The 13,314-nt window shown below is 39.2% G+C and overlaps 1 protein-coding gene across 1 annotated transcript in view; it reads left to right on the top strand.

Moving 5' to 3' along the window:
• The first annotated feature begins 790 nt into the window (after window positions 1-790).
• The window catches only part of tjap1 (tight junction associated protein 1 (peripheral)), a 43,469-nt gene continuing 30,945 nt past the window's right edge, over window positions 791-13,314 (top strand). The window contains exon 1 of the mRNA XM_034551706.1: window positions 791-1,278. The gene's annotated coding sequence lies outside the window, so the exon portion shown is untranslated. The remainder of the gene's footprint in view (window positions 1,279-13,314) is intronic.

The following is a 13,314-nucleotide window of genomic DNA, read 5'->3' as shown; positions in this document are numbered from 1 at the left end:
AGACATTACTGAGGGACAATTACACAACACCCACCTGCAGACAGCACTGAGGTACATTAACACAAACCACCTGCAGACATAACTGAGGGACTCTTAACACCCCAACCACCTGCAGACATACTCGAGGGACTCTTAACACCTCAACCACCTGCAGACATAACTGAGGTACATTAACACAAACCACTGCAGACATAACTGAGGGACTCTTAACTCCTCAACCACCTGCAGACATAACTGAGGGACTCTTAACACCTCAACCACCTGCAGACATAACTGAGGTACATTAACACATAAACCACTGCAGACATTACTGAGGGACTCTTAACACCTCAACCACCTGCAGACATAACTGAGGTACATTAACACATAAACCACTGCAGACATTACTGAGGGACTCTTAACACCTCAACCACCTGCAGACATAACTGAGGTACATTAACACAAACCACTGCAGACATAACTGAGGGACTCTTAACACCTCAACCACCTGCAGACATAACTGAGGTACATTAACACAAACCACTGCAGACATAACTGAGGGACTCTTAACACCTCAACCACCTGCAGACATAACTGAGGGACTCTTAACACCTCAACCACCTGCAGACATAACTGAGGGACTCTTAACATACAAACCACACACGTATATTTTGAGGAATTTTTAGATTACTAGAGTATTTCTTAATATATTTAAACATAATTCATGTATTCAGATAGATAAATATTATTTGATAAATATATGAATTCATTATTACATTTCATTTATTATTCATTTTATATAATACTATTAAACATATTCAGAAATGAAGAGAAATACTATGCCACAGTATTTTAAATCTATTATTGATCCACAGAGGAATATTATGTCACAGTACTTTAAATGTATTATTGATCACATGATGAGCTCTAAGGTGTGTGACGTCAGCACGTAGGGCGTCTGACGGGGTCGAGGTGAGGAGGGGGTCGGGATTCCTAAGGATTACCCATCATGCCCCGCGGGTAAAGATGGCGACAGCTGAGCAGAGCAGCAGATCAACTTTATCCGAGCGGCTCTAAGTGGATTTCCTCCCGTCGGTTGCTACGTCTCCGCCGGCTGCTCTTCCTGCCTCCGCCCGCTGCTGCTCCGGAGCTCCGGAGCTGCTCCTCAGCCGGAGCTCAGCGCTCCTCCCCGCCCCACCCCACCGGAGGAGCAGACCGGAGCTCCGGCTAAAGTTTCGTCTCCGCTCTGCCTTCCGGGACTTGTTTGCGGAGATAACCGGGACCGAACCGGCCTTGCAGGTAAGCTCTGACACGGGTTCGCTGTAGTTCCGGTCCGGAAGAGTGTGTGTGTGCGCGCGCAGAAGACCGGCTCGGTGTGAGACAGTTTGGGTGCAGCTTGTTGTTCGGTGAACTGGGCTCGGTTCGGGCCGTGTGTGTGTGTGTGTGTGTGTGTGTGTGTGTGTGTGTGTGTGTGTGTGTGTGTGTGTGTGTGTGTGTGTGTGTGTGTGTGTGTGTGTGTGTGTGTGTGTGTGTGTGTGTGTGTGTGTGTGTGTGTGTGTGTGTGTGTGTGTGTGTGTGTGTGTGTGTGTGTGTGTGTGTGTGTGTGTGTGTGTGTGTGTGTGTGTGTGTGTGTGTGTGTGTGTGTGTGTGTGTGTGTGTGTGTGTGTGTGTGTGTGTGTGTGTGTGTGTGTGTGTGTGTGTGTGTGTGTGTGTGTGTGTGTGTGTGTGTGTGTGTGTGTGTGTGTGTGTGTGTGTGTGTGTGTGTGTGTGTGTGTGTGTGTGTGTGTGTGTGTGTGTGTGTCCCCCCCGCAGGACACATCTTCATCACGCTCACCTGTCTTTAACAGCCAATCACAAGGCGGGACTACATCCTGGGCTCAGGGACCACCTGCTCGGGGACCCTCCCAGACCCTCTGAGTTCTGTACCTTTGCTTCACATTTATGAAACAACAGATGAGGTTCTGTGTCTATTCTTGTTTTTATTGACACCGATGTTTCAGATGATGTGTGTAAACATGCATATACACACATTATGTGTGTATATATAAACAAGCTTCACCAAACTCCATGTTTTGTTGCCTTTTTAAAATCTCTTGAGCTGTGCAGGAAACTCACCAGAACAAGTTTGTCTTCGATCTTAATGTGAACCACCTGCATCCAGTGAGACCTCGTTAATAAGCAGGTTCACCTGAGTTGTCCATGTGGACCCCGAAGAGGAACGTTTGATTTGTTAATTAAGGGCTTGAAGGATCTGATCCTGGGTCAGGTGTGTCCGGTTGTAAGAGGTCAACGTTCCGCAGACCTGTACACACCTGACCCAGGATCAGATCCTTCAAGCCCTTGATTAACAAATCAAACGTTCCTCTTTGGGTTCTGGTCTTACTGGAGTTCAATATCGGTAACGTCACCTGTAATAACAGCAAATATAGTTTCAACTGTAAAAACTATGTAAGCATTTTATTCAACATTTTACCTGTAGAGATCACAAAGGTTCAGGTAAAGTAAAATGTTCATGTAAAAGGTAAAAGGTTCATGTCAAATAAAAGATTCAGGTAAAATATAAATGGACTTCTTTTCTAGTCCTACGACCACTCAAATTCATCATTCACCCATTCACACCCATTCATACACTGATGGGAGGAGCTACCATGCAAGGTGCTTCCTGCTCATCAGGACTAACTAATCATTCGTACTCATTCATATATTTGAACAGCCTGTGGGGGTAAATCGGGGTTAAGTGTCTTGAATAAGGTGACATGGACGAGTGGAGCCGGGGATCGAACCGCCGATCCTCTGATTGAAGGACAACCCGCTCCAATACTGAACACACACAGGTGTGTGTGTTATTGTGTAGCAGTGATCAGGTGTGTAGCAGTGGAAAGCGTTCAGTGTAAAATGTTCACACTGGAAAATGGGACGTTTACAGTGTAAAACGTTCAGGATGTAAAACGTTGAGGATGTAAAACGTTGAGGATGTAAAACGTTGAGTGTAAAACGTTCAGAGTGTAAAACGTTCAGGATGTAAAACGTTCAGAGTGTAAAACGTTCAGAGTGTAAAACGTTCAGAGTGTAAAACGTTCAGAGTGTAAAACGTTCAGAGTGTAAAACGTTCAGAGTGTAAAACGTTCAGAGTGTAAAACGTTCAGAGTGTAAAACGTTCAGGATGTAAAACGTTGAGTGTAAAACGTTCAGAGTGTAAAACGTTCAGGATGTAAAACGTTCAGAGTGTAAAACGTTCAGAGTGTAAAACGTTCAGGATGTAAAACGTTCAGGATGTAAAACGTTCAGAGTGTAAAACGTTGAGGATGTAAAACGTTGAGTGTAAAACGTTGAGTGTAAAACGTTCAGAGTGTAAAACGTTGAGTGTAAAACGTTGAGTGTAAAACGTTCAGAGTGTAAAACGTTCAGGATAGAAAACGTTCAGGATAGAAAACATTGAGTGTAAAAAAACTTTCAGGATGGAAATGTTCAGTAAAAACGTTCAGTGTAAAAACAAAAGTTCAGTGTAAAACGTTCAGGATGAAAACGTTCAGTGTAAAAAAACTTTCAGGCTGGAAATGTTCAGTAAAAACGTTTAGTGTAAAAACAAAAGTTGAGTGTAAAACGTTCAGGATGGAAGACTGTCACCCGTTGGTTCCTGCTGGAGACAGCTGGACAGATTGAAACCAGTGTGTTGTTGTCAACAGTGAGACTTATTGTTGTGTTTTTAATCAGGCTGTGAGACTTATTGTTGTGTTTTTAATCAGGCTGTGAGACTTATTGAATGAAACTAAATTGTCTGATTTTGAAGCATGTGCCAATATTTGAACGATATACTATTGATCTCGTTCGTATCACCCGGCCCTCACACCGACTCCTGTAGAGCTGTGCTGTTGCTAGGAAACTGTGTGTGTGTGTGTGTGTGTGTGTGTGTGTGTGTGTGTGTGTGTGTGTGTGTGTGTGTGTGTGTGTGTGTGTGTGTGTGTGTGTGGGGGGGTTCTATTTCCACTTGTCTGGTCTCATGTTCAGGTGAGTTGTCGCGTCATACAAGCTCAGATTATCAAAAGAACTGTGAAGGTGACTTCAGACTGAATCTGCGTCCAGACTGCGTAGACGCCCCTCAGAGAGGAGGAGCGTAGACAACCCCAGAGAGGAGGAGGAGCGTAGACGACCCCAGGGAGGAGGAGGAGCGTAGTCCACCCCAGAGAGGAGGAGGAGGAGCGTAGACGACCCCAGGGAGGAGGAGGAGCGTAGTCCACCCCAGGGAGGAGGAGGAGCGTAGACGACCCCAGGGAGGAGGAGGAGCGTAGTCCACCCCAGGGAGGAGGAGGAGCGTAGTCCACCCCAGGGAGGAGGAGGAGCAGGATGAAAAGGAGTGAAGTTGCCCCCGGAGGAGGAGGACGAGGACCCTGCATGTCTCTGATAAGAATATTACTGAACATGAAAGCAGAGGGACAAGATGAAGATGAAAAGCACTTAATGTTCACATGGTTTTATTCTCAGGACGTTTATATTTTATTAAAGTGAAGTCGTCTCTCAGCTGCATCTGCTGATCCACTTCCTCACCTGTAGACCAGGTAAACGTCCCTTTACAGCGGGAAAGAGAAGGAAAGTAAGAATATAAATAACTAAAGAAGTAATGACAAAATATGCACAGAAGGAAAGGAGTCAATGCGTGGTGTGAGGAAATAATAACTGAAGAAAATATGACTTTATAGTAAATAGAAAGCAAAAAGAGGAGGAAGGGGACACAAAAACAGAAATGAACAGAAAGATGCAGTGAAGGAAAGGAGTTAGTGTGCAGGAAACAAGAGGAAGAGAAGGGAACATTAAAATAGAGCAGATGAAGGCAACGAGGTGGAAGAGAAGAAACACAAAGAGGACATGAAGGAAACATGAGGTAGAAGGAGGAAATGAAGGACAGAATGGGAGAGAATAGGCCAGAAGGAAGCATAACGAAAGTAAGGAGGCAGTGAAGGAAGCATGGAAACAGTGAGAGGAGGAGGAACGTTGACAAAAAGAATGAAGGAGTAACTCTTGTGCTTTGTGAAAGTGAAGATCAGAAGCACCAAATGTGAATGTTTTATTCATGCGCAGGACAGAAGAGTGTGTCCTTGACTCGCCCTCTTGGTCTCCAACGTGTCTCACAGAGCTGCTGCTACTTCATTATTATGTTATATAATTCCTCTGAATCATTTAAACTGCACAGATCCACGTTAACGTCTCTGTCCCACAATGCGTCTGGCCAACAGACCTTCGTGATGTGAACGTAGATATGAATGTGTTTCATCCCTTTAACAGGATGTTTATTGATTGATCAGCTGCCCTTGTCTTTACTATTGATATATTATACTTCATATTATATTGATATTTAAACCACATGCTTATACGAGAATCTATCTGTGGAAATAGCACATTCAACACACGAGCGAGTCAAACACTTTCACCAGGTTCCTCTCATTCCACAAGATATTATTTTTAGAGAATCAATTAATTGATTATCAAAATTACTTTTTCTGCTGATCAACTAATTAATTAGTCCAATTTTGTTCTAATATTTCGTTCTTGTGTGTGAATGGATGGGATTACATTGCACTAGGGTTTAGCTGCTCAGAGAGGATTATGGGTAGGATGACCTGGTCAGTGCTGTCTGATTGGCTGATGTCAGTCACTCCCTCAGCTGGCAGGAAAGACGGACTGATCAGATCAGATCTGTTGATGACTAATTTAATGCAGACGGAAGACCTGATCGTTATTGAAGAAGCCGATATCGTGATTTCAAGAAGCCGATATCGTGATCTTTATTGAAGAAGCTGATATCGTGATCTTTATTGAAGAAGCCGATATCGTGATCTTTATTGAAGAAGCAGATATCGTGATTTCAAGAAGCTGATATCGTGATCTTTATTGAAGAAGCCGATATCGTGATCTTTATTGAAGAAGCAGATATCGTGATCTTTATTGAAGAAGCTGATATCGTGATCTTTATTGAAGAAGCCGATATCGTGATCTTTATTGAAGAAGCCGATATCGTGATCTTTATTGAAGAAGCTGATATCGTGATCTTTATTGAAGAAGCAGATATCGTGATCTTTATTGAAGAAGCTGATATCGTGATCTTTATTGAAGAAGCTGATATCGTGATCTTTATTGAAGAAGCTGATATCGTGATCTTTATTGAAGAAGCTGATATCGTGATCTTTATTGAAGAAGCCGATATCGTGATCTTTATTGAAGAAGCCGATATCGTGATCTTTATTGAAGAAGCTGATATCGTGATCTTTATTGAAGAAGCCGATATCGTGATTTCAAGAAGCTGATATCGTGATCTTTATTGAAGAAGCCGATATCGTGATCTTTATTGAAGAAGCCGATATCGTGATCTTTATTGAAGAAGCCGATATCGTGATCTTTATTGAAGAAGCTGATATCGTGATTTCAAGAAGCTGATATCGTGATCTTTATTGAAGAAGCCGATATCGTGATCTTTATTGAAGAAGCCGATATCGTGATCTTTATTGAAGAAGCCGATATCGTGATCTTTATTGAAGAAGCTGATATCGTGATCTTTATTGAAGAAGCCGATATCGTGATCTTTATTGAAGAAGCTGATGTCGTGATCTTTATTGAAGAAGCCGATATCGTGATCTTTATTGAAGAAGCCGATATCGTGATCTTTATTGAAGAAGCCGATATCGTGATCTTTATTGAAGAAGCTGATGTCGTGATCTTTATTGAAGAAGCCGATATCGTGATCTTTATTGAAGAAGCCGATATCTTGATCTTTATTGAAGAAGCCGATATCTTGATCTTTATTGAAGAAGCTGATATCGTGATCTTTATTGAAGAAGCCGATATCGTGATCTTTATTGAAGAAGCCGATATCGTGATCTTTATTGAAGAAGCCGATATCTTGATCTTTATTGAAGAAGCCGATATCTTGATCTTTATTGAAGAAGCCGATATCGTGATCTTTATTGAAGAAGCCGATATCGTGATCTTTATTGAAGAAGCCGATATCGTGATCTTTATTGAAGAAGCCGATATCGTGATCTTTATTGAAGAAGCCGATATCGTGATCTTTATTGAAGAAGCTGATGTCGTGATCTTTATTGAAGAAGCCGATATCGTGATCTTTATTGAAGAAGCCGATATCTTGATCTTTATTGAAGAAGCTGATGTCGTGATCTTTATTGAAGAAGCCGATATCGTGATCTTTATTGAAGAAGCCGATATCGTGATCTTTATTGAAGAAGCCGATATCGTGATCTTTATTGAAGAAGCCGATATCGTGATCTTTATTGAAGAAGCCGATATCTTGATCTTTATTGAAGAAGCCGATATCGTGATCTTTATTGAAGAAGCTGATATCGTGATCTTTATTGAAGAAGCCGATATCTTGATCTTTATTGAAGAAGCCGATATCGTGATCTTTATTGAAGAAGCCGATATCGTGATCTTTATTGAAGAAGCTGATATCGTGATCTTTATTGAAGAAGCAGATATCGTGATCTTTATTGAAGAAGCTGATATCGTGATCTTTATTGAAGAAGCTGATATCTTGATCTTTATTGAAGAAGCCGATATCGTGATCTTTATTGAAGAAGCTGATATCGTGATCTTTATTGAAGAAGCCGATATCGTGATCTTTATTGAAGAAGCCGATATCGTGATCTTTATTGAAGAAGCCGATATCGTGATCTTTATTGAAGAAGCTGATATCGTGATCTTTATTGAAGAAGCCGATATCGTGATCTTTATTGAAGAAGCTGATATCGTGATCTTTATTGAAGAAGCTGATATCGTGATCTTTATTGAAGAAGCCGATATCGTGATTTCAAGAAGCCGATATCGTGATCTTTATTGAAGAAGCTGATATCGTGATCTTTATTGAAGAAGCCGATATCGTGATCTTTATTGAAGAAGCTGATATCGTGATCTTTATTGAAGAAGCCGATATCGTGATCTTTATTGAAGAAGCCGATATCTTGATCTTTATTGAAGAAGCCGATATCGTGATCTTTATTGAAGAAGCCGATATCGTGATCTTTATTGAAGAAGCTGATGTCGTGATCTTTATTGAAGAAGCCGATATCTTGATCTTTATTGAAGAAGCCGATATCGTGATCTTTATTGAAGAAGCCGATATCGTGATCTTTATTGAAGAAGCCGATATCTTGATCTTTATTGAAGAAGCCGATATCGTGATCTTTATTGAAGAAGCTGATATCGTGATCTTTATTGAAGAAGCCGATATCTTGATCTTTATTGAAGAAGCCGATATCGTGATCTTTATTGAAGAAGCCGATATCGTGATCTTTATTGAAGAAGCAGATATCGTGATCTTTATTGAAGAAGCTGATATCGTGATCTTTATTGAAGAAGCCGATATCGTGATCTTTATTGAAGAAGCTGATATCGTGATCTTTATTGAAGAAGCCGATATCGTGATCTTTATTGAAGAAGCTGATATCGTGATCTTTATTGAAGAAGCCGATATCGTGATCTTTATTGAAGAAGCTGATATCGTGATCTTTATTGAAGAAGCTGATATCGTGATCTTTATTGAAGAAGCCGATATCGTGATCTTTATTGAAGAAGCCGATATCGTGATCTTTATTGAAGAAGCCGATATCGTGATCTTTATTGAAGAAGCCGATATCGTGATCTTTATTGAAGAAGCTGATATCGTGATCTTTATTGAAGAAGCCGATATCGTGATCTTTATTGTAGAAGCTGATATCGTGATCTTTATTGAAGAAGCCGATATCGTGATCTTTATTGAAGAAGCTGATATCGTGATCTTTATTGAAGAAGCCGATATCGTGATCTTTATTGAAGAAGCCGATATCGTGATCTTTATTGAAGAAGCCGATATCTTGATCTTTATTGAAGAAGCTGATGTCGTGATCTTTATTGAAGAAGCCGATATCGTGATCTTTATTGAAGAAGCCGATATCGTGATCTTTATTGAAGAAGCCGATATCGTGATCTTTATTGAAGAAGCCGATATCGTGATCTTTATTGAAGAAGCCGATATCTTGATCTTTATTGAAGAAGCCGATATCGTGATCTTTATTGAAGAAGCTGATATCGTGATCTTTATTGAAGAAGCCGATATCTTGATCTTTATTGAAGAAGCCGATATCGTGATCTTTATTGAAGAAGCCGATATCGTGATCTTTATTGAAGAAGCTGATATCGTGATCTTTATTGAAGAAGCAGATATCGTGATCTTTATTGAAGAAGCTGATATCGTGATCTTTATTGAAGAAGCTGATATCTTGATCTTTATTGAAGAAGCCGATATCGTGATCTTTATTGAAGAAGCCGATATCTTGATCTTTATTGAAGAAGCCGATATCGTGATCTTTATTGAAGAAGCCGATATCGTGATCTTTATTGAAGAAGCCGATATCGTGATCTTTATTGAAGAAGCTGATATCGTGATCTTTATTGAAGAAGCCGATATCGTGATCTTTATTGAAGAAGCTGATATCGTGATCTTTATTGAAGAAGCTGATATCGTGATCTTTATTGAAGAAGCCGATATCGTGATTTCAAGAAGCCGATATCGTGATCTTTATTGAAGAAGCCGATATCGTGATCTTTATTGAAGAAGCCGATATCTTGATCTTTATTGAAGAAGCCGATATCGTGATCTTTATTGAAGAAGCCGATATCGTGATCTTTATTGAAGAAGCTGATGTCGTGATCTTTATTGAAGAAGCCGATATCTTGATCTTTATTGAAGAAGCCGATATCGTGATCTTTATTGAAGAAGCCGATATCGTGATCTTTATTGAAGAAGCCGATATCTTGATCTTTATTGAAGAAGCCGATATCGTGATCTTTATTGAAGAAGCTGATATCGTGATCTTTATTGAAGAAGCCGATATCTTGATCTTTATTGAAGAAGCCGATATCGTGATCTTTATTGAAGAAGCCGATATCGTGATCTTTATTGAAGAAGCAGATATCGTGATCTTTATTGAAGAAGCCGATATCGTGATCTTTATTGAAGAAGCCGATATCGTGATCTTTATTGAAGAAGCAGATATCGTGATCTTTATTGAAGAAGCTGATATCGTGATCTTTATTGAAGAAGCTGATATCGTGATCTTTATTGAAGAAGCCGATATCGTGATCTTTATTGAAGAAGCAGATATCGTGATCTTTATTGAAGAAGCTGATATCGTGATCTTTATTGAAGAAGCCGATATCGTGATCTTTATTGAAGAAGCCGATATCGTGATCTTTATTGAAGAAGCTGATATCGTGATCTTTATTGAAGAAGCCGATATCGTGATCTTTATTGAAGAAGCAGATATCGTGATCTTTATTGAAGAAGCTGATATCGTGATCTTTATTGAAGAAGCTGATATCGTGATCTTTATTGAAGAAGCCGATATCGTGATCTTTATTGAAGAAGCCGATATCGTGATCTTTATTGAAGAAGCTGATATCGTGATCTTTATTGAAGAAGCCGATATCGTGATTTCAAGAAGCTGATATCGTGATCTTTATTGAAGAAGCCGATATCGTGATCTTTATTGAAGAAGCCGATATCGTGATCTTTATTGAAGAAGCCGATATCGTGATCTTTATTGAAGAAGCTGATATCGTGATCTTTATTGAAGAAGCCGATATCGTGATCTTTATTGAAGAAGCTGATGTCGTGATCTTTATTGAAGAAGCCGATATCGTGATCTTTATTGAAGAAGCCGATATCGTGATCTTTATTGAAGAAGCCGATATCGTGATCTTTATTGAAGAAGCTGATGTCGTGATCTTTATTGAAGAAGCCGATATCGTGATCTTTATTGAAGAAGCCGATATCTTGATCTTTATTGAAGAAGCCGATATCTTGATCTTTATTGAAGAAGCTGATATCGTGATCTTTATTGAAGAAGCCGATATCGTGATCTTTATTGAAGAAGCCGATATCGTGATCTTTATTGAAGAAGCCGATATCTTGATCTTTATTGAAGAAGCTGATATCGTGATCTTTATTGAAGAAGCCGATATCGTGATCTTTATTGAAGAAGCCGATATCGTGATCTTTATTGAAGAAGCCGATATCGTGATCTTTATTGAAGAAGCCGATATCGTGATCTTTATTGAAGAAGCTGATGTCGTGATCTTTATTGAAGAAGCCGATATCGTGATCTTTATTGAAGAAGCCGATATCTTGATCTTTATTGAAGAAGCTGATGTCGTGATCTTTATTGAAGAAGCCGATATCGTGATCTTTATTGAAGAAGCCGATATCGTGATCTTTATTGAAGAAGCCGATATCGTGATCTTTATTGAAGAAGCCGATGTCGTGATCTTTATTGAAGAAGCCGATATCTTGATCTTTATTGAAGAAGCCGATATCGTGATCTTTATTGAAGAAGCTGATATCGTGATCTTTATTGAAGAAGCCGATATCTTGATCTTTATTGAAGAAGCCGATATCGTGATCTTTATTGAAGAAGCCGATATCGTGATCTTTATTGAAGAAGCTGATATCGTGATCTTTATTGAAGAAGCAGATATCGTGATCTTTATTGAAGAAGCTGATATCGTGATCTTTATTGAAGAAGCTGATATCTTGATCTTTATTGAAGAAGCCGATATCGTGATCTTTATTGAAGAAGCCGATATCTTGATCTTTATTGAAGAAGCCGATATCGTGATCTTTATTGAAGAAGCCGATATCGTGATCTTTATTGAAGAAGCCGATATCGTGATCTTTATTGAAGAAGCTGATATCGTGATCTTTATTGAAGAAGCCGATATCGTGATCTTTATTGAAGAAGCTGATATCGTGATCTTTATTGAAGAAGCTGATATCGTGATCTTTATTGAAGAAGCCGATATCGTGATTTCAAGAAGCCGATATCGTGATCTTTATTGAAGAAGCCGATATCGTGATCTTTATTGAAGAAGCCGATATCTTGATCTTTATTGAAGAAGCCGATATCGTGATCTTTATTGAAGAAGCCGATATCGTGATCTTTATTGAAGAAGCCGATATCTTGATCTTTATTGAAGAAGCCGATATCGTGATCTTTATTGAAGAAGCCGATATCGTGATCTTTATTGAAGAAGCTGATATCGTGATCTTTATTGAAGAAGCAGATATCGTGATCTTTATTGAAGAAGCTGATATCGTGATCTTTATTGAAGAAGCTGATATCTTGATCTTTATTGAAGAAGCCGATATCGTGATCTTTATTGAAGAAGCCGATATCTTGATCTTTATTGAAGAAGCCGATATCGTGATCTTTATTGAAGAAGCCGATATCGTGATCTTTATTGAAGAAGCCGATATCGTGATCTTTATTGAAGAAGCTGATATCGTGATCTTTATTGAAGAAGCCGATATCGTGATCTTTATTGAAGAAGCTGATATCGTGATCTTTATTGAAGAAGCTGATATCGTGATCTTTATTGAAGAAGCCGATATCGTGATTTCAAGAAGCCGATATCGTGATCTTTATTGAAGAAGCCGATATCGTGATCTTTATTGAAGAAGCCGATATCTTGATCTTTATTGAAGAAGCCGATATCGTGATCTTTATTGAAGAAGCCGATATCGTGATCTTTATTGAAGAAGCTGATGTCGTGATCTTTATTGAAGAAGCCGATATCGTGATCTTTATTGAAGAAGCTGATATCGTGATCTTTATTGAAGAAGCCGATATCTTGATCTTTATTGAAGAAGCCGATATCTTGATCTTTATTGAAGAAGCCGATATCGTGATCTTTATTGAAGAAGCCGATATCGTGATCTTTATTGAAGAAGCCGATATCGTGATCTTTATTGAAGAAGCCGATATCGTGATCTTTATTGAAGAAGCCGATATCTTGATCTTTATTGAAGAAGCCGATATCGTGATCTTTATTGAAGAAGCTGATATCGTGATCTTTATTGAAGAAGCCGATATCTTGATCTTTATTGAAGAAGCCGATATCGTGATCTTTATTGAAGAAGCCGATATCGTGATCTTTATTGAAGAAGCTGATATCGTGATCTTTATTGAAGAAGCAGATATCGTGATCTTTATTGAAGAAGCTGATATCGTGATCTTTATTGAAGAAGCTGATATCTTGATCTTTATTGAAGAAGCCGATATCGTGATCTTTATTGAAGAAGCCGATATCTTGATCTTTATTGAAGAAGCCGATATCGTGATCTTTATTGAAGAAGCCGATATCGTGATCTTTATTGAAGAAGCCGATATCGTGATCTTTATTGAAGAAGCTGATATCGTGATCTTTATTGAAGAAGCCGATATCGTGATCTTTATTGAAGAAGCTGATATCGTGATCTTTATTGAAGAAGCTGATATCGTGATCTTTATTGAA

The sequence above is a fragment of the Cyclopterus lumpus genome, chromosome 15 (genome assembly GCF_009769545.1).
Source record: "Cyclopterus lumpus isolate fCycLum1 chromosome 15, fCycLum1.pri, whole genome shotgun sequence".
In the NCBI taxonomy this organism is placed as follows: Eukaryota; Metazoa; Chordata; class Actinopteri; order Perciformes; family Cyclopteridae; genus Cyclopterus; species Cyclopterus lumpus.
The sequence above is the reverse complement of the archived record's forward strand: the minus strand, read 5'-3'. Positions and strand labels throughout refer to the sequence as shown.